Genomic DNA, 21,225 nt, shown 5'->3' with positions numbered 1-21,225 from the left:
AAAACCCCAACGGTCAAAACGACCCCCTGTGAGCAAGCACTTGGCTACAGTGGGAAGGAAATACTCCCTTTTAACAGGAAGAAACCTCCAGCAGAACCAGGCTCAGGGAGGGGCAGTCTTCTGCTGGGACTGGTTGGGGCTGAGGGAGAGAACCAGGAAAAAGACATGCTGTGGAGGGGAGCAGAGATCGATCACTAATGATTAAATGCAGAGTGGTGCATACAGAGCAAAAAGAGAAAGAAACAGTGCATCATGGGAACCCCCCAGCAGTCTACGTCTACAGCAGCATAACTAAGGGATGGTTCAGGGTCACCTGATCCAGCTCTAACTATAAGCTTTAGCAAAAAGGAAAGTTTTAAGCCTAATCTTAAAAGTAGAGAGGGTGTCTGTCTCCCTGATCTGAATTGGGAGCTGGTTCCACAGGAGAGGAGCCTGAAAGCTGAAGGCTCTGCCTCCCATTCTACTCTTACAAACCCTAGGAACTACAAGTAAGCCTGCAGTCTGAGAGCGAAGCGCTCTATTGGGGTGATATGGTACTACGAGGTCCCTAAGATAAGATGGGACCTGATTATTCAAAACCTTATAAGTAAGAAGAAGAATTTTAAATTCTATTCTAGAATTAACAGGAGAGGCCAATATGGGTGAGATATGCTCTCTCCTTCTAGTCCCTGTCAGTACTCTAGCTGCAGCATTTTGAATTAACTGAAGGCTTTTTAGGGAACTTTTAGGACAACCTGATAATAATGAATTACAATAGTCCAGCCTAGAGGAAATAAATGCATGAATTAGTTTTTCAGCATCACTCTGAGACAAGACCTTTCTGATTTTAGAGATATTGTGTAAATGCAAAAAAGCAGTCCTACATATTTGTTTAATATGCGCTTTGAATGACATATCCTGATCAAAAATGACTCCAAGATTTCTCACAGTATTACTAGAGGTCAGGGTAATGCCATCCAGAGTAACGATCTGGTTAGACACCATGTTTCTAAGATTTGTGGGGCCAAGTACAATAACTTCAGTTTTATCTGAGTTTAAAAAGCAGGAAATTAGAGGTCATCCATGTCTTTATGTCTGTAAGACAATCCTGCAGTTTAGCTAATTGGTGTGTGTCCTCTGGCTTCATGGATAGATGAAGCTGTGTATCATCTGCGTAACAATGAAAATTTAAGCAATACCGTCTAATAATACTGCCTAAGGGAAGCATGTATAAAGTGAATAAAATTGGTCCTAGCACAGAACCTTGTGGAACTCCATAATTAACTTTAGTCTGTGAAGAAGATTCCCCATTTACATGAACAAATTGTAATCTATTAGACAAATATGATTCAAACCACCGCAGCGCAGTGCCTTTAATACCTATGGCATGCTCTAATCTCTGTAATAAAATTTTATGGTCAACAGTATCAAAAGCAGCACTGAGGTCTAACAGAACAAGCACAGAGATGAGTCCACTGTCCGAGGCCATAAGAAGATCATTTGTAACCTTCACTAATCCACTGTGGGCCATCTTGGTACTCCTCATAGAAGATGTGTGATGACATGCGCAATGTGAGTGTCCAATTGGAATTGGTTCTCCGTCACATGGTTTTCCAAAATCCAATCATAGGGCAGATTTACCTCACGTGATATGGCAAAGATCGTTTTCAGGAGTGATATCTTACTAGTTGACCCATTTGAATAGCCCCCTAACTGCTCCAATTGCATTTTTGCATTTTTTGAACTTGAAAATTCTTCTCTGTTATAAAGTTAATCAATATGAGGACAAAGCTTCAGCTTTTAGCTCATACCTTTTTGTTAAGGGTCCAAAAAGAACATTTTATTCATTTAAAAAAAAAAAATATCATCTGATTTATCAGCTATCTGCAAATCAGCCGATTTATCGATTATTGGCATTTTTTTCATCCAGATATCGTTATCGGCATCAGCCTCAAAAAATCCATATCGTTCGGGCTCTTAAATAGTGCAAGTAGCTTGTAGTCCACTCAAGAGACGTTTTGTTTCCAAAACATCACTCCACTGCAGCAGCCACGCTGCCCCACTTACACACAATCAAAATGGCGTCCAGATTACATCATTTTGTGGGAGTCGGCCCTTTCTATCTTCTCTCTGCCACGGAGAAAGAAAAGTGTTTACTGTCCTTGCCGTCGCAGCTGCACTGAGCGCTGCCACAGTGGGTAGCATGCTGTGGGCGCTCGGACATCGTGTGAAAGTTTGATGTCAGGATCCCTGAAGTGGCCGGATTCCAGCCACATTTGCATTCAGACCTCGGCGGACCTCAAATCTGGCTCATATCTGGATAGAATAATCAGGGCAGACCCCCCCCCCCCCCGGCATTGTGTTTAACAGACAGCAGATGTGGAATGAGGGAGCTGCCTGCAGCAGCAGTGCAACAAAAATGCAGCAGAAACACTACAGGTGTAACTGCATGTTTGTGAGCTGCAGTAGGTCAGCAGCTAACCTCTGCACTTACACAACATGTGACACACACAGTGCTGCCCTGTTGATGCACAAAAGTGATTCTTCATTTCAAATTCGTGGATGTTTGGCATTATTCTCGCTGCCGACAGTCATGTTTTCACCCCTGTTTGTTTGTTTATTTGTTTGTCTGTTTGTGAACACTCTGTAACCCACAGTTTTTCATATATTGTAATGAATTTTCTTTTTTTTTTTAGAGGATTCATATCCTGATAAGCAAGAACTGCTTCAGTTTTCAAGGTCATAGGTCAAAGGGTAAAGTCAGGAAAACTCTTAGAAATTTGGAACAATCCCTATCCTTTAACATTGAATCAATTTTCAAAAATTCATAACTCTGTCAAAAACTATGAGATTTCTTTCATACTTGACAGAGTTATGTAGGATGGTATCCTTTACTGATTGACAACGTTTGATCCGGATCTATTCCAGATTACAGATTTTGTGGCTATTTAAATTTAACATTGAAAGCCCCATTTAATGTATATTTTACATTATATCTTAATCAACCGTGCCCCAATCACTCTCATATTTGAAGGTGAGGTGCAGACTGGCACTCACTATCACCTGACCAGGTTGATCTGGATCTGATCTGGATTGTGGATTTCGTGGACATTTGAATTTAATATTGAAAAGCCCATTTGGTGTCCATTTTGCGTTATATCTCAATCAAAAGTGCCTCAGTCACTCTCATGTGTGACAATGAGGTGCACACCAGCACTCTCAATGAAAAGACTAAGTTTGACCACATCTGATCCATTTTGCTGATTTAGCGGATATTTGATTTTAACATTGAAAAGCCCTTTTGATCTATATTTTGTATTATATTTTAGCTGATGAAAAGCCACTTCTAACAGGCCTTTGACCTTGTCATTTTTTTCCAAGGTAAAAATTTGTGGAATCTGAAAACTAGTGTTGGCAGAGGTTTGCACTCTATGAGCGCATTGCTTGTAGTGTCAGTTTTTATTAGGGATGGAGGACTAGTCGTAATAATGGACTACAACTATTGAATCCTTAAAAGAATAGACCTGCTGGAGCTGCCGCCGCTCCCTTCACTCAGTGAGGAAAGTGTGTCAGCCTTGGTAGGTGAGTTAGTCAGCTCAAATGGGTCGTCTTTGCCTAGTAAATTAATGCAGATATTGTCTTCATGTTAATACTGTTTTTTGTATTTGTGATTTTGTGCTTATATTTGTTAAATGTAACATTTTCACCTTGAAGATTTGAAATTGGCATAATTCATTCAATGTCAAATTTAGTTGTTGACTAGGCAATGACGAGTAAACTAATGTTTTCATTCGTTGCCCCAAACGTAATTTTTGTCCCCTGCTGGCCAAGTGCCCAAAGGGGGATTATGTTGTGTCCGTCTGTCTCTGTCCATCTCTGTCTGTCCCAACAAGGGTATAAGCACTTTGAAATCAATTCCTCTCTCATTTTTATGAAGAATTTTGTGAAACTTGGTACAATTTTTTGTTATAGTTAGGTAATACGCATATTGTAATATTGTACAAAATTATGGCCCTTGATTAACAAGCCTAGGTATTGCCAACTTCATTTCAAGGTTTGAGTTTCACATACGTTGAAATGTTATCAGACTAGCTATTGATGGGGACGATCTGATCCAGTATCTGTATCGGCTTCCGATACCAACGTAATGTTCACTGATTGGAAATTTCCGATATAACCTCTGGAGTTTTCCTATCCAGGAGCTGTCTGTGAAATTTCTCCACAAGTGCTGTTCGCTGCTCTGCTCTGCTGGCTGTGGAGTGCGGGGGAGTTCTGAATGGAGGCGTGTCTCTCATTGAGACGAGGAGTACTGTCATTAGAGACGCCTCCGTTCGGGCTGTCCCTGCCACAGTTAGCAACCAGCTAACAGGCGACCATGGAGTACTGTCGCTGACATGTCTGAAACATTGTAAAGCAAGACAAAAACGTGCAATGTTTGTAAACTTGTACTGAGAGGCAGAAGCTCCATCGCGACCTACAATACAGCGAATTGAATCAAACATATGACACCACACAAAAGAGCATGACAATTTTTTAGCCAGGAGCAGAAAGACAAAATAAGCCAGGATGTGATGATTTACTCAGACTGACTCCAAATATGATTAAATTAAATACTTTTATTTATTTTTTTATTGGTTTCTTGTTGCATTTTGGAATTGCAGAAATGTGTTCCGTCTTTAAAACAGTGCATGTACTCGGGCTGGGTGTGCCATCTGGTGGTCAAGAGATGAAACTTCAGCCACTGACCCATCGGTGAATAAAAAAAACTACTTAATTTTTTCACCAAAACATCAAATCTTGGCTTGTATCTTAGATGCACCTTCAGGCAAATTGTAGCAGAACTTTCAGGTCTCCTTTTTAAGGACGTCTCCTCGGTACCACTTCATCATGACGCTGTATAACTGGGAATACAAAATATCCTTATATATAATCAACAATAATGATAATAATAATAATAATATTAAAGCAAACCGAGCTCTAGTATCGGTATCGGCAGATATCCAAATTCAGGTATCAGGATCGGATAGGAAGTGAAAACGTGGATCTGTTCATCCCTAAGCACTTGTACCAGTGTATTTTCCAGCGGGGGCCATTGTGCTCTCCGAGCGCTCTGGTCTTAAATTCCAAAGCTGAGGCCACTGCTGCTTGTAAATTATTTTTTTCTGTACATAACACCGGGAGCAGTTTTGTCGGCCAGACGTGTGCGTGCATGGAAGTGGGGTGATTTTTGTTGTACTTCTTTGTGTGATGTGATGTGTTTGCTTCAAACCCACAACTATCGTGCTAAGAGACACATGCTAAGTGTGCTAGTCCAACTCCGATCATGTGAGAGAGAGAGAGAGAGTGGGGGGGGGGGGTCCTGGTTTGCCTCACTGCTGCTCTCTTCCTCCTCCAGCTGCTGCAGTCCTCTCTCTCTCTCTCTCTCTCTCTCTCTCTTTCTCTCTCTCCCTCTCCCTCTCTCTTTTATGAACAGGAGGAATGTTACACATCCACAGCATGCAGTGTGTGTGTGTGTCAGGATCACAGCCTGTGTGTGTGTAGCTTTTGTGGGTTTTCTTTGTAAAAGTTGTGTGTGTGTGTGTGTGTGTGTGTGTGTGTGTGTGTGTGTGTGTGTGTGTGTGTGTGTGTGTGTGTGACTGGAATTGGCCAACAGTTGCTCACAGATTTGCTTTACCATTGGTCTGTTTGGTACGAGCTCACATGCTAACACAGCGCGTTCTGACGTCTGCACAAATCGATGTCTCCACTGAAGATCTTTGTTGCAGATGGACCTTCGTATGAATCACAATGTCGAAAGCATCATGAATAATCAACATCAGAGCACTTTTGAATTGTGATGCAACATGAGAATTCATTCATTGTCCGGTTTGCACTCATTGCTGTGCGCTGTCCCAAACGCACCTCATATGTGAGACCACGGTCATATGTTTGGATTCATGCACCACATTAAATGTGCCTCAAACATTTGTGCAGTACTGTATGTGTAGATCAGTGATGATATCAAAGAATCACTTCCACATTAATAACAGCGCTGACGTCTTACCTGCTGGTGTGTTTCCCCGTGTGGCCTTCTTTTCTTCTCAGCTGTAAATAGTCATTTTGGTAACACGGAGGGGTGGGCACGTGTACTGGAGGGGTGAATGTCTATGAATTTTGCATGTTCCAGCACTCTATATTTGTGTGTGTGTGTGTGGTAAGTAAAAGGCGACTGCAGGAGCAGGCTTTGTGCTCAGTGATTTCAGGTTGTTGTGCAGCTTTTAGCGACCATGTCGTGCACATAAAAAGTCAAAACTTTATCAAAAATATGAAATACACTCTTTTGTGCCTTCCGGCAAACTTCAGCCACGTTGTGTTTTTTTAAATAGAAGACCAGTCCATGTTTTCCGATACAACCTAAAGCTCATAAAAATCAGTTCTGCACCGATGTCACCCGACACTTGAGTGATTGTCCTCTTTTTCTTCCTCTGTGTGTGTTTTGTTCCCCTCCCCTGCCACAGCAAATGGTGATGAGCCTGCGGGTGTCAGAGCTGCAGGTCCTGCTGGGATACGCTGGGAGAAACAAGCATGGACGTAAGCATGAGCTGCTGACCAAGGCGCTACACCTGCTCAAAGTGGGCTGCAGCCCCGCCGTACACATGAAGATCAAGGAGCTCTACCGCCGACGCTTTCCTGCCAAAATGGTGTCTCATTCAGAGCTGGCCCTCGGAGGACCGCACCATCCGGCCACAGCTGGTATGGTGGGAGGAGCTGCGTTGCCTGCTGGCCTCACCCAGCTGGCGTACGAAGGTCACGCCGGTCACGGTGGAGCCCCTTCCCCTGCTGCCCTACTGCCATTATCTTTGCTGGGTCCTGGGAATGCACGAGTTGAGCGGACTGACGCACCACCCTGCCACCTCAGCTACTCTACACCCGGTCCACCCAGACGTGAAACTCCAGAGGCTGCCATTACTACGACATGCGGACGAGCTCATCAAGCCCACCATTCTAGGTGAGGGTTTGGGTTAACCAGCAGGTTTGGACTCCTGGTGAATGATGGTTAAGAAAGATATGAATAATTTTATTTATTTATTTCAATGTGGATAACCTACATCTCGCATAGTCATTTAGTTGAGAACAACCAACCATGGCACACTGGTAGTCTGTGCCAGCGGAAGGGTTACCATAACAACCATCACATTAGTGAGCAGGGCTCTCCCTAAACAGTGGCACAGTGATGCTGCACATCATGTTGGGTCTCAGTGCCATCATGAAGATTTCACTTTTTCTTGGTAAATTTTTTTTCTCGCATCGTACTAGTTTCACACGGTTCCTGGACCGCAAGCAGTCAGCAAAATCCAGTCAGTTGAGGGGCTGCATGTGCACTGTGAATGCAGCCTGTAAATAACTGGGCTGTGGAGGGCAGGTTTTTCCACAAAATCCACTTTGATAAATCCGCTGTGCACCCTGTGGATGAACACATGAAACTGATGGAATGCGATAAAATCTGAATCGTAAAGGTGTTTTTTTTGACATGTGGCAGGGCTGTAACCCCCCCCAGCTTCTGACTTCTAGCACCCAATCATTCTCTAAACTCCTGGGAAGAGCCTGATAGCATATTAAATAGGTCACATTTCCAGTTGTGAAGGCTCATGCCTGCGTTCCAGTTCGTGCTGTTGTCGTTATGTCTGGAATGTGGTTGTCAGTCTTGATTTTGTGCAAGTTGATGAAATCAAATCTACTGGTTTTTGACAGATTATGATTTTGTTTATTCTACATTTAGAAGTGCAGATGAACACCATGAAAGGGCCAAACCCTGATGGTAATATAAACCCCCCCCTTTTTTTTTGTTGGGTAGACCAACACAGAACAGCTGTTACAGCTGTGTTAATGTTTGTAAACACAGTCGTGTTTACTTGTTCTTTTGGTCTTTACCCAAAGTTCATGACTATAGGTGAGGACAGGACAGGATCCCCACTCACAACTATTCTCCAGAAAATATAACCGTCTATAGCAGGGGAGCTACATTCTCAACATAAAATAAAGGACTTCAATAGTACCTTGTTGACCACCCAAACCCAGCAGTGTCTTGGAGCCGCCAGCCCTGCGTGTGGGGATCATTCAGTGCAGAACGCAGAATGTAATCACTTATGACCTCACAGACTTAAATAAGCAGCAAGTGTCAGTCACCATCAAGCTGCCCTCTAAACTTTATCCATCATCTCCAACAACAAACACAGCTGAGAAGATGATGACCTGAAGGTATAAACTCTGCGGCTGCAAGCTTTGCTTCCCACCGTTTGTTTTCCTGCAGCTCTGCAACAGAGTGCAGGTGAAAACGCTGCTTTAATCCCGCCTCCGATACGTGGGCCAGCTCCACATCCTACTGTGCAATTATCGACAAAAACGGAATTCTTCAAAACAAATGTTTGCATCCTGCTTTTATCTGCAATATTCTGCCGTCGGCAGTTCACATGGCAATGACTTTGTCAATATTTGAATATGTGTGAACCTTGTGGTCTGTCTTATATCAAGTCGATTTTTGTCACAATTCACAACATGAGAGGCTTTTAATCTTGTTTGTATCATTCTAACATTTGTAGTTGTATTATGTGTGCATCCATTTTGCAGTTATTGTAATAATCCTCTGTGGGCGCTGGGATATATTACAAACACATGGAAATGTTGAGATTTTCCTACATTAAGCATTTTAATGGAGTTGGAGAGCGTCTGGTGATTAATTTGCCTGCAGATGCATGTACAAATACACTGCCTGCAGCTCTGTCATTACAACTGTTTTCTTTTCTTTGTTCTCTCTTTTCACTCTATCCGTTTCCTCCCTCTGTCCGCTCACATCACGAGTTTGCATGCAACGTGATGAAGTCATACAGGCGCACGACACCTGCACCTGCAGAACCCCCACTTACCTCATGACATGTGGAATTGTTCAGGTCACATAACCCACCCCCCCCCCCCCCCCCCCCCCCCACACACACACACACACACAACAAAAAACAAGAATGTGACTTCCAGCAGTACTGTAATGTGGGGAGTTATTTCTCACTTAACATTTTTTAATACTGTTGTATTTATGTCACCCCAAAGTGTTGTTAGCATTTCATATAGCTTGAGCGCTGCATTTGGCATAAACTTGGGCCAAATCAACACACACACACACCTGACTTTTTTAATATACAAAAAATTCTTAGAAAAAAAGAAAACAAGAAAAAACAACAGCAACACTCAGATCTCTGTAACACTGGAAGTGGTCTGGTGGCCTCAGTTTAAGGACAGTACAACACGGGTGCAAAACCTTTGCATGTCATGTACAAATTTCTAAAAATAGGACTGGTTCTAAATATAACCCATATATTGAGATCCAGGCCAAAATGGCAAGAGGCTAAATGCACCCAGTTTAAAATGGCAGTGAACCAACACAGATGATAATCACACACTGTAGATGTGTAATGTGCTGCTTGTACATGAGTAGTGGAGATTGCTTACAATCCAAGTGCAAAAATGTGATTAAGCTGCTTGATCTGGCTTGCCTCCTAACAGCCTGGCTTATAAAGTGCAGACCTGGAAACCCACCCGAAAACCAAAGAAACGGAGCTCAAGCTGTTCAACTTTGAACAAAAGCTGCAGGGTCAGTCCATCTCACATCAACCAATGAGTTAAACCCCCACCTACTCCAATTTTTATGAAATTTGGTATATAGGTAACTCATAGCCAGGAAAAGCCAGAATTTCACATTTTAACTTGATCGGACCAGTAGTTTTCGAGATATCCCAAAAAGGGTGCGGCCACCAGACGTCAATTACTGTAACTCAGCAACCGCTGATGGCAATTAAAAAAAACAAAAAAAACAAGACATTCGGCTTCAAATTTTGATCCTGATGAGCACCGTTAAACAGGTTTCAAACTGTAGTCACTGCAAAATACGTCGTTTACAGACATTCAAACATGATTGAAGACTACGAATTCTCAGACATTACCATGCACGGTCAATGATTTTGAGAATCAGGGTGAAGCTGTTTTGCAAGCTGTTCAAAAATTGGATCCGGATGTCAAGTTGAGTGTCAATCATCCCTATAACTATCAAGTTTGTTCAAGATGGACAAAGACTTACTATGAAGCAGAGGTGGGAGTAAGTCACTGTTAACTCATTCTCAAGTCATGAATCAGCAAGTCCCAAGTCAAGTCTCAAGTCAGCTGTCAAACACTTGGTGGTGGTCATTGTAACTTGAGACTTGACTTGGGACTTGTTGATTTGACTTGAGAGTGACTTGATGGGGACTTACTCCCACCTTTGCTATGAAGTAACTAAGACGTTACTATGAAGCTTCAAAGCATGCCCCAGTGTGGTATTCAGGATTAAACGGTAAAGAACAGCGCTCCGTGCAATAGCCCTCTGAAAGAGCAGCGATCGGTCCGACACTGCACTGTACCTTTTCTGTACTTCACTTAAATCCAGAACTCCCCTTGCAGTTTGATGGCATATCAAACTATCCTATCTCATATCTTTCTGTAGGATAAAGGTTAGTCAATGTAGAAGCCTTACAGATCAAACAGCCCAACAGTCTGACTGCAGCAGTTACTCCTTTATTACCATGGCAACTTCACCGGTTGAATTCCAGTCTCATCTCCGACATTATCCAGCCTCTACAGAACACTATGCCTCTGTACTCATTATGGAAATCACTGTGGTATACATGCATTATGCACAATTTAATCACCATATCTTTAGGAGACGTTGCAGATTCATTCAGGTTGATGATCATTTAGTGCATAATAAAGTTGACTTCATTTGAAAATTGCTCTGGTATTCTTATTAGTACTGTGTAGGCCCTAAGGCCCGTTGGTTCCTGTGCTTATCTCCGATTCTGAAACGTCAAGCAGATTAGAGTCTTCGAATCCCCATGGATTGGACGCCAGTCCAAAGCAGGTTAATTCCCCGGCTGAGGCTGTTCCCCATTTACAGCTGGGTAGACTGGGACAAGCTAGACTAAGGATCTTTTCCAACAACACAGACAGGTAGCATGAGTGAAATTGTCACCCAAGTCTACATATTGGCAGGCCAGCTCCTTATCAACTCAGCTACCATCTCTGCATACAGTGGACTTAAAAATATTGATAGACCACAGTTTACTTTAGAAATCAAAGGAAATGTACACTGAACTTGTGGTGAAACTTACTCTAAATTTATTCACAGAATTATTAAAGTTGCATTTTATTTGAGGGGGTAAGGGAGTGTAACTTCAGTATCTCCAAGCATGAATATAGACCATTTTGGTACATTTTTTGAAGTTGTTTAGTTGATGAACCACCCTGTCAAGGAAAGGTTTGAGGGGAAACATGGTGATGTCACGTAGAAATAAGGCAGTTCATTTAAAAAGGTGGTCATTTTAAAGGAGTATGTTAAGAGTGCATTGGAGGTTAAGTGAGTGTCTGACACTGTGACGAGTGTGAAGTTAGAAATTGAAGGGGTGATGCTGAATATCATCAGTGCATATGGTCCACAGGTAGGTCGCGAGATGGAGAAATAAGATTTCTGGAGCAAGTTTGATGAGGTAGTGGAGGGTGAACCCAAACACAGAGGTGTCAAATCCAGCTTCAGAAAGTAAAAACGCTTGCATGTGTTGCTTCTACCTGTGCACCTAAAACAGGTGAGCTCAATAATTAGCTCATCCACCTGCCTGAAGAGCTGAACTACTTACAATCAGCTGGTTTATTGGGACGATGGAACAAATATGTGGCTGGACTTTTAAGCCTCGGTCCCACCGAAGAATGAAGGCCGAAGAAGGAGCCACGCATGGGTGTGGTGTGATTATTTGAAGAATGACCCACGTTTTCATCTATCACGTATCCACTATGAAGGTGCCACTATGTGCCTCTCTGTACCCCGCATGTGCCACGTAGCAGCCTCTAGTGAGCCACGACCACCTGTCATTACAGCCTCGAATGGCTCGCATCAGCCACACTAAGCCACGTAGTGCCATGATAGCGCCATGATAACGCCATGTTGGCGCACGTTTAGGCATAAGTTTTGTCCAAACCTCCAGCCCTCCCACACCTGGTCCCTTCAAAGTGTGGGTTTTCAATTCACAGATTCACAGCAGCATTTAAAGATGTCCCTTCTTTCTTTTTTTTTTAAACACAGTCCAAAAATAGACACTCCATCACAGTTCCGCAGTTGTGCACTGTGCGCCAGGCTGCTGTCCACCTGTAATGCACCAGACCAGCTAGACCCGAACCACGGGTTCCTGGAGAGCCGCCTCTGTGCTCCTTGCTGGCGCCGCCGCGGCTCTCTGGCTTTGTTTTTTTTTTTTTTTTTTTTTTTGCAGCTTTAAACACACAAAACTTTGTTTGTCCGTTTATTTCTGCAAAATCGCTCTTTTGCGCACGCGCTGCTGTTGTCCTTTCATGGACAGCCACCTCTCTGCTCTTTCTGGCTTCCTTTCCATCCGTGGCTTACTGGCTTTATTTTTTTCCCTGGCTTTAAGCACAATCATTTTTACAATGTGAATCCACTTTAACTTTGTGTTCGTCTGTTTGTTTTTGCAAAAGCGCTCTTTTGCACGCGCACTGCTGTTGTCCTTTCATGGACAGCCGCCTCTCTGCTCTTTCTAGTGGCTTCCGTTTCATCCGTGGCTTGCTGGCTTTATTTTTTCCCTGGCTTTAAAGACAATCATTTTTACAACGTGAATCCACTTTTGACTGTGTTCGTCCGTTATTTCTGCAAAAGCACTCTTTTGCGCGCGGTGCCGTTCTGCATACAGAATGAGGTGGCCGTTTTATTATATACACCTGTGGATCATTTTCTCTCTCTCTCTCTCTCCTCTCTCTCTCTCTCCTCTCTCTCTCCTCTCTCTCTCTCCTCTCTCTCTCTCTCTCTCTCTCTATATATATATATATATATATATATATACTCAATAAAAATATAAACGCAACACTTTTGGTTTTGCTCCCATTTTGTATGAGATGAACTCAAAGATCTAAAACTTTTTCCACATACACAATATCACCATTTCCCTCAAATATTGTTCACAAACCAGTCTAAATCTGTGATAGTGAGCACTTCTCCTTTGCTGAGATAATCCATCCCACCTCGAAGGTGTGCCATATCAAGATGCTGATTAGACACCATGATTAGTGCACAGGTGTGCCTTAGACTGCCCACAATAAAAGGCCACTCTGAAAGGTGCAGTTTTATCACACAGCACAATGCCACAGATGTCACAAGATTTGAGGGAGCATGCAGTTGGCATGCTGACAGCAGGAATGTCAACCAGAGCTGTTGCTCGTGTATTGAATGTTCATTTCTCTACCATAAGCCGTCTCCAAAGGCATTTCAGAGAATTTGGCAGTACATCCAACCAGCCTCACAACCGCAGACCACGTGTAACCACACCAGCCCAGGACCTCCACATCCAGCATGTTCACCTCCAAGATCGTCTGAGACCAGCCACTCAGACAGCTGCTGAAACAATCGGTTTGCATAACCAAAGAATTTCTGCACAGACTGTCAGAAACCGTCTCAGGGAAGCTCATCTGCATGCTCGTCGTCCTCATTGGGGTCTCGACCTGACTCCAGTTCGTCGTTGTAACCGACTTGAGTGGGCAAATGCTCACATTCACTGGCATTTGGCACGTTGGAGAGGTGTTCTCTTCATGGATGAATTCCGGTTCACACTGTCCAGGGCAGATGGCAGACAGCGTGTGGCGTCGTTTGGGTGAGCGCTTTTCTGATGTCAGTGTTGTGGATCGAGTGGCCCATGGTGGCGGTGGGGTTATGGTATGGGCAGGCATCTGTTATGGACGAAGAACACAGGTGCATTTTATTGATGGCATTTTGAATGCACAGAGATACCGTGACGAGATCCTGAGGCCCATTGTTGTGCCATACATCCAAGAACATCACCTCATGTTGCAGCAGGATAATGCACAGCCCCATGTTGCAAGGATCTGTACACAATTCTTGGAAGCTGAAAATGTCCCAGTTCTTGCATGGCCGGCATACTCACCGGACATGTCACCCATTGAGCATGTTTGGGATGCTCTGGACCGGCGTATACGACAGCGTGTACCAGTTCCTGCCAATATCCAGCAACTTCACACAGCCACTGAAGAGGAGTGGACCAACATTCCACAGGCCACAATTGACAACCTGATCAACTCTATGCGAAGGAGATGTGTTGCACTGCATGAGGCAAATGGTGGTCACACCAAATACTGACTGGTATCCCCCCCAATAAAACAAAACTGCACCTTTCAGAGTGGCCTTTTATTGTGGGCAGTCTAAGGCAAACCTGTGCACTAATCATGGTGTCTAATCAGCATCTTGATATGGCACACCTGTGAGGTGGGATGGATTATCTCAGCAAAGGAGAAGTGCTCACTATCACAGATTTAGACTGGTTTGTGAACAATATTTGAGGGAAATGGTGATATTGTGTATGTGGAAAAAGTTTTAGATCTTTGAGTTCATCTCATACAAAATGGGAGCAAAACCAAAAGTGCTGCGTTTATATTTTTGTTGAGTGTATATATATATATATATTTTTTTTTCTTTATTTCTTCTGCAGCTTACAAGTCACCATGATACAACTTTTAACTTTGTGTTATGTCTTCAAAATCGCTCTTTTGAGCGCTCTCCACCTGTGTTGCCGCACAGCTCCTGTTCTTACAACTCCTGGCAAAAATTGTGGAATCACCGGCCTTGGAGGATGTTCATTCAGTTCTTTAATTTTGTAGAAAAAAAGCAGATCACAGACATGACACAAAACTAAAGTCATTTTAAATGGCAACTTTCTGGCTTTAAGAAACACTATAAGAAATCAGAAAAAAAAATTGTGGCAGTCAGTAACGGTTACTTTTTTAGACCAAGCAGAGGGAAAAAAATATGGACTCACTCAGTTCTGAGGAAAAAATTATGGAATCATGAAAAACAAAAGAACGCTCCAACACATTGCTAGTATTTTGTTGCACCACCTCTGGCTTTTATAACAGCTTGCAGTCTCTGAGGCATGGACTTAATGAGTGACAAACAGTACTCTTCATCAATCTGGCTCCAACTTTCTCTGATTGCTGTTGCCAGATCAGCTTTGCAGGTTGGAGCCTTGTCATGGACCATTTTCTTCAACTTCCACCAAAGATTTTCAATTGGATTAAGATCCGGACTATTTGCAGGCCATGACATTGACCCTATGTGTCTTTTTGCAAGGAATGTTTTCACAGTTTTTGCTCTATGGCAAGATGCATTATCATCTTGAAAAATTATTTCATCATCCCCAAACATCCTTTCAATTGATGGGATAAGAAAAGTGTCCAAAATATCAACGTAAACGTGTGCACTTATTGATGCTGTAATGACAGCCATCTCCCCAGTGCCTTTACCTGACATGCAGCCCCATATCATCAGTGACTGTGGAACTTTACATGTTCTCTTCAGGCAGTCATCTTTATAAATCTCATTGGAACGGCACCAAACAAAAGTTCCAGCATCATCACCTTGCCCAATGCAGATTCGAGATTCATCACTGAATATGACTTTCATCCAGTTATCCACAGTCCACGACTGCTTTTCCTTAGCCCATTGTAACCTTGTTTTTTTCTGTTTAAGTGTTAATGATGGCTTTCGTTTAGCTTTTTTGTATGTAAATCCCATTTCCTTTAGGCGGTTTCTTACAGTTCGGTCACAGACGTTGACTCCAGTTTCCTCCCATTGGTTCCTCATTTGTTTTGTTGTGCATTTTCGATTTTTGAGACATATTGCTTTAAGTTTTCTGTCTTGACGCTTTGATGTCTTCCTTGGTCTACCAGTATGTTTGCCTTTAACAGCCTTCCCATGTTGTTTGTATTTGGTCCAGATTTTAGACACAGCTGACTGTGAACAACCAACATCTTTTGCAACATTGCGTGATGATTTACCCTCTTTTAAGAGTTTGATAATCCTCTCCTTTGTTTCAACTGACATCTCTCGTGTTGGAGCCATGATTCATGTCAGTCCACTTGGTGCAACAGCTCTCCAAGGTGTGATCACTCCTTTTTAGATGCAGACTAATGAGCAGATCTGATTTGATGCAGGTGTTAGTTTTGGGGATGAAAATTTACAGGGTGATTCCATAATTTATTCCTCAGAAATGAGTGAGTCCATATTTTTTTCCCTCTGCTTGGTCTAAAAAATTAACCGTTACTGACTGCCACAATTATTTTTCTTATTATTATTTTCTTATTATTACAATTATATTTCTTATAGTGTTTCTTAAAGCCATAAAGTTGCCATTTGAAATGACTTTAGTTTTGTGTCATGTCTGTGATCTGCTTTTTTTCTACAAAATTAAAGAACTGAATGAACATCCTCCGAGGCCGGTGATTCCATAATTATTGCCAGGGGTTGTAGCTGCTCCATTAGAGTTATCTTCCATGGCTTTAAAAACACATCCACTTTCACGCAGTCACCCAAATTTTAACTTTGTGTTCGTCCAATATTGACTGAAATATCACTCTTTTGTGAGCTGGCGTTGTGCCTAAATGCTCGTTTGAAGTGTGATGATGAGTCACTGCCTCAGTGCGCACACACAGCAGAGCTCATGTGATCCATTAATTCCAGAAGTGATTAGAGGTATTTTCGGCATCCAAGGTTTGACAGAAAATGATTAATCCGCTACAAAATAATTATTTTATATAGAGTCCAGCGCACAGAGCCGGTATAATTGTGTGCGCAAGAGCTGCTCCAAAAATAGCCTCTCAGGTCCTGCCTCAGTGCGCACAATCAATCAATCAATCAATCAATTTTTTATATAGCGCCAAATCACAACAAACAGTTGCCCCAAGGCGCTTTATATTGTAAGGCAAGGCCATACAATAATTATGTAAAACCCCAACGGTCAAAACGACCCCCTGTGAGCAAGCACTTGGCTACAGTGGGAAGGGAAAAACTCCCTTTTAACAGGAAGAAACCTCCAGCAGAACCAGGCTCAGGGAGGGGCAGTCTTCTGCTGGGACTGGTTGGGGCTGAGGGAGAACACACAGCGGAGCTCATGTGATACATTAACAAGATATTAAATTAACATACTTTTACATACAACACACATCAACATACAGACATACTTTTACAGCTAGGAACTGTTTTATCAAGCTATAAAAAATATTAAAAATAATTACCTTAAGCTGTTCAAAATACATTCCACATGGAGCAGGAAAGAGAGGAAAAAAGTGTCCAGATGAAACAGTCCTCTGTGATGCCAGAAGTGATTAGAAGTGTTTTCAACATCCAAGGTTTGGCAGAAAATGATTAATCCACTACAAAATATATAGAGTCCAGCGCACAGAGCAGGTGCAATTGTGTGCGCGAGAGGAAGAGCCGCTCCAATAATAGCCTCTTAGGTCCTGCGAAGGTGCCAGGCGCACGGATAATGGACTTTTAGCAGACTCGTAAGCACCACGCAAATGCCTCTAAGCCGTCGCAGTATCTCGAACACAAACTGCGCCATGCTGTTGTTGCTAAATTTTGAACATCTTGAAATTAGCGCCACGCTCAGAGAGGAGCCTCGTTAACTGAAGATAATGCCTCTAAGAGCCACTCTGAGCCACTATAATGCCACGATAGCTCACGAAACAAAAAAAAACAAAAAACAGGATGCGTGGCTCCTTCTTCACTCCTCCTTCACTCGGTGGGACCGAGGCTTTACTTTCTGAAGCTGGATTTTACACCTCTGCCCAAGCATGATGAGTGGTGACGTCAATGGGCATGTTGGTGAAGGGAACACAGGTGATGAGGAAGTAATGTGTAGATATGGTGTCAAGGAGAGGAATGGGGAAGGACAGATGGTAGTTGATTTTGCAAAATGGATGGAAATGGCTGTGGTGAATACCTACCTTAAGAGAAGGGAGGAGCACAGGGTAACATATAAGAGTGGAGGAAGGTGCACACAGGTGGACAACATTCTGTGTAGGAGATGCAAACTAAAAATATTAGAGACTGTAAGGTGGCAGGAGAGAGTGTAGACAGCATAGGATGGTGGTTTGTAGGATGACTTTAGAGGTGAAGAAGAAGAAGAAGAAGAGAGAGCTCAACAAAGGATCAGATGGTGGAAGCTGAAGGAGGAAGAATGTTGTGTGAAACATTGAGCAGGTGAGAGAGGCACTGGATGGAGGGGAAGTGATTTTGGAGAACTGGAAAAGTACTGCAGATGTGGTGAGAGAGTCAGACAGGAAGGTACTGGGTGAGACATCTGAACAGTGGAAGGAAGACAAGGAGACTTGGTGGTGGAATGAAGATGTCCAGGAAAGTATAAGGAGAAAGAGGTTGGCAAGAAAGAATTGGGATAGTCGGAGAGATGAAGAAAGTAGACAGGAGTACAAGGAGATGCGGCATAACATGATAAAAGACGTGACAAAGGTGAAGGAAAAACATATAGAGAAAGACAAAAGGACCCAGCTGGAAAGAATGTGCAGTGGTTTAGAATGATAAAGTGTGCTGATGGTCCTGACTAGCGAGGAGAGTGTGTTGAGAAGGTGGAGGGAATATTTTGAGGAGCTGATGAATGAGAGAAATGAGAGAGAAGGATGGATGATGTGGAGAGAGTAAATCAGGAAGTGTTAGGGATTAGTTAGGAATGAATTTAGGACAGCTATGAAGAGTGGAAAGGCAGTTGGTCCAGATGACATTCCAGTGGAGGCATGGAAATGTTTAGGAGAGGTGGCGTGGGAAGTTTCTTACCAGAATGTTTAATAAGAGCTTGGAAAATCAGAGGATGTCTGAGGAGTGGAGAAGAAGTGTGCTGGTTCCAATGCACATTACAAATGATGGATGCATTCAGAGTGGAAGCGGGATTTCTATTCCTCTGCATTCTTCAAAGATATAACTTGTGAATACCACCTGTGTCTAAATGTAAAAATAATTGCATATTTGCTGTAAAATATTCTGATAGTCATGTTCATATCTAATGGCGTTATTTCTACAGTGACAGTTTTTATGATGTGACATCAGGCAGCTTGAATGTCTGCTGAGCACAAAGTGAACATAATGGATGGATGAAGTAGAAGGGCACTTGGAGTGCCTTCCTCTGCCGTGATAATAATAATGATGGTTGTCTTTCAGCACAGGAGGGCAGTCAGGTTTCTTTCTATTTTTTTTTTTCTTCATTGCATCTTTGGTGATGTTATGAAGTAAGAATTTCAAAGAGGGGGAAAAAGAAAATGTGATCCACTCATACATGGACCATCTCCCTTCAACATTCCTAATAAATCCGTCCAGCACTTTTTGAGATACAGCCTCTCATCCTGTGGCAGTATGACTTTCTGGCTTTGACACCGTGCATCCAAATCCAGCATTCCAAACACAGTTTTCTTTCGGCTCTCTGCACTTAATTTTTTGTATACAGCTACCAGCTCTTTGCATATTTGGCTGAGTTGAGTTAATATATTGAATATGTAAAGATCTTTATTAGCTCTCAAATGTCAAGAGACTTTATGCAATCATCATTCATCCCTGTTCACCAATTAAACTTTTTATAAATTTTTTTTTTTTTTCTTGGTGGCACCCACGCTATAGTTACATAGTTGAAAGCAGGTATTTCTGTAGGAAAAGGCATGGACACACACAGGGTGCTGTTTTTCACACACTACATTTACTGGATATGAAAATTTAACAGTGTCTGAGACGGCAGGACAGTCATAGCTTTGAATTATTTCAGATATTTGTCATTGTGTGATTGGCGCATTAAGGTGGATTGTATGATATACAAAAGGCCGATGTAAAGACAGACAGCGGGACCAGCAGTTGTGTAAGAGCAGAGAAATGAACATTTTCAGTGTAAAATGTTACCAGGTCCATATACACACAGTCAGGTGTGTTTAATATTTAAACCTTTACTCGTACTTAAAGCCGTGCAGCCTTTCAGATTTCACAAAACTGACAAAACTTAGCTTTTCCTGAAATCCAAACATTATAATGTCGGTTTATTTTTTGAAAAATGGTTCAAAATTGCAGCTCATTTTAATGAAGAGTGTTATGTGTCGGACGCAGCTCGGAGAACCGACCAGCGTTTGAAGGACCCAGTATGAAATAAGCAGAGCACGGTACAAAGGCTAACTGAATTTAATACATAACAGTGATACAAAAAATAACAAAAGAAAGTGCGGTCTGGCGTGGTGCGCTCCCAGCAGCGCTAACGGTCCGGAGCCAGAAGCTGTTGGGACCCAAGGACCCCGCCGACACCCCCCAGGTGGCCGCAACAAACCGAGTCTGTGAAAGAAGGAACCATTATGTGAGTCCACACTCTACACACAGAGAGAACACTTAAAGGTGTACAAACAGCAAACACTTCCTGGCTTGATTACTAATCAGCTTCCCAACCTGCAGGCATGGAACATCCAGTTCACAAAACTCCACTGCAGTGGAAGCCGATACATGACTAACATACAGCTCAATATAAAAAGGTGTGAGGGACACCACATTTACTGACTGTATAAATGTTAGTCACAAAATCTAACGTACCTCAGGAAGTGTGCTGACGAGCGTGAGACCTCACCCCCTCCTCTTTCACAGACCGTGCATCAAACCTGGACGTTCTCTGCATCCACTGATGATGAGATGGCTCCCGAGACGACGATCTCACCCGTCTGGTCACAAGGTCGAGTCTCTGGCAAATACACACTGTATACTCCAGTCTTAAATGCCACCATGTTCCAATCCATATAGATGCAACTCAGCTGTGAGTCCTGACGAGCTGCAGGTGATCAGGGTGAGGTCCTGATAACCTCAGCAACACAGCCACTCAGTCCCAAATGCAAGCCACCTGGAAGGAAAAACAAAAGACAGAAACAAAAAGGCAGCCAGGCCCCCCAGCCATACAACAGAAGAGAACATATTTATCCTGAGGGGAAATTCCATAACGAATATTTTGTTTTCCTTTTTAACGCCATCTGCAGCAGGATGTGCGTGTGCGCATGCATGAGGTTATGAAATGACCAGTCGTTACCTTTGCCCTCGTGTGATGTGCATTCCCTGGGTGTGCACGCTGACATTCATAAGATGTCTGTAAATCACTTCAGAGGTGTTAACTGGTTTCAAAAACAGCATTTTTAGATTTTGAAGTGTTTATTGCTCACTAACTTTTACAAAATATATGAGAATCATGTTAGCTTACCACAGAAATTAGCTGATTTGGAGCATTTTCTGCCATCTTTGCTTATTTTGTTCAGACGAGCAGCCAGCTAATATCGCTGTGCATCTCTACTCTGATTAGCTGTCATCCTGTGCTT

General features: G+C 42.7%; 1 pseudogene; it reads left to right on the top strand.

The window, feature by feature from the left end:
* Positions 1 to 21,225, top strand: part of LOC117521826 — a 136,224-nt pseudogene that overhangs the window by 49,451 nt on the left and 65,548 nt on the right.

This window comes from Thalassophryne amazonica, chromosome 2, assembly GCF_902500255.1.
Source record: "Thalassophryne amazonica chromosome 2, fThaAma1.1, whole genome shotgun sequence".
Lineage (NCBI taxonomy): Eukaryota > Metazoa > Chordata > Actinopteri > Batrachoidiformes > Batrachoididae > Thalassophryne > Thalassophryne amazonica.
Note: the sequence above shows the minus strand (reverse complement) of the source record. Positions and strands in the feature narration are given on the sequence as shown.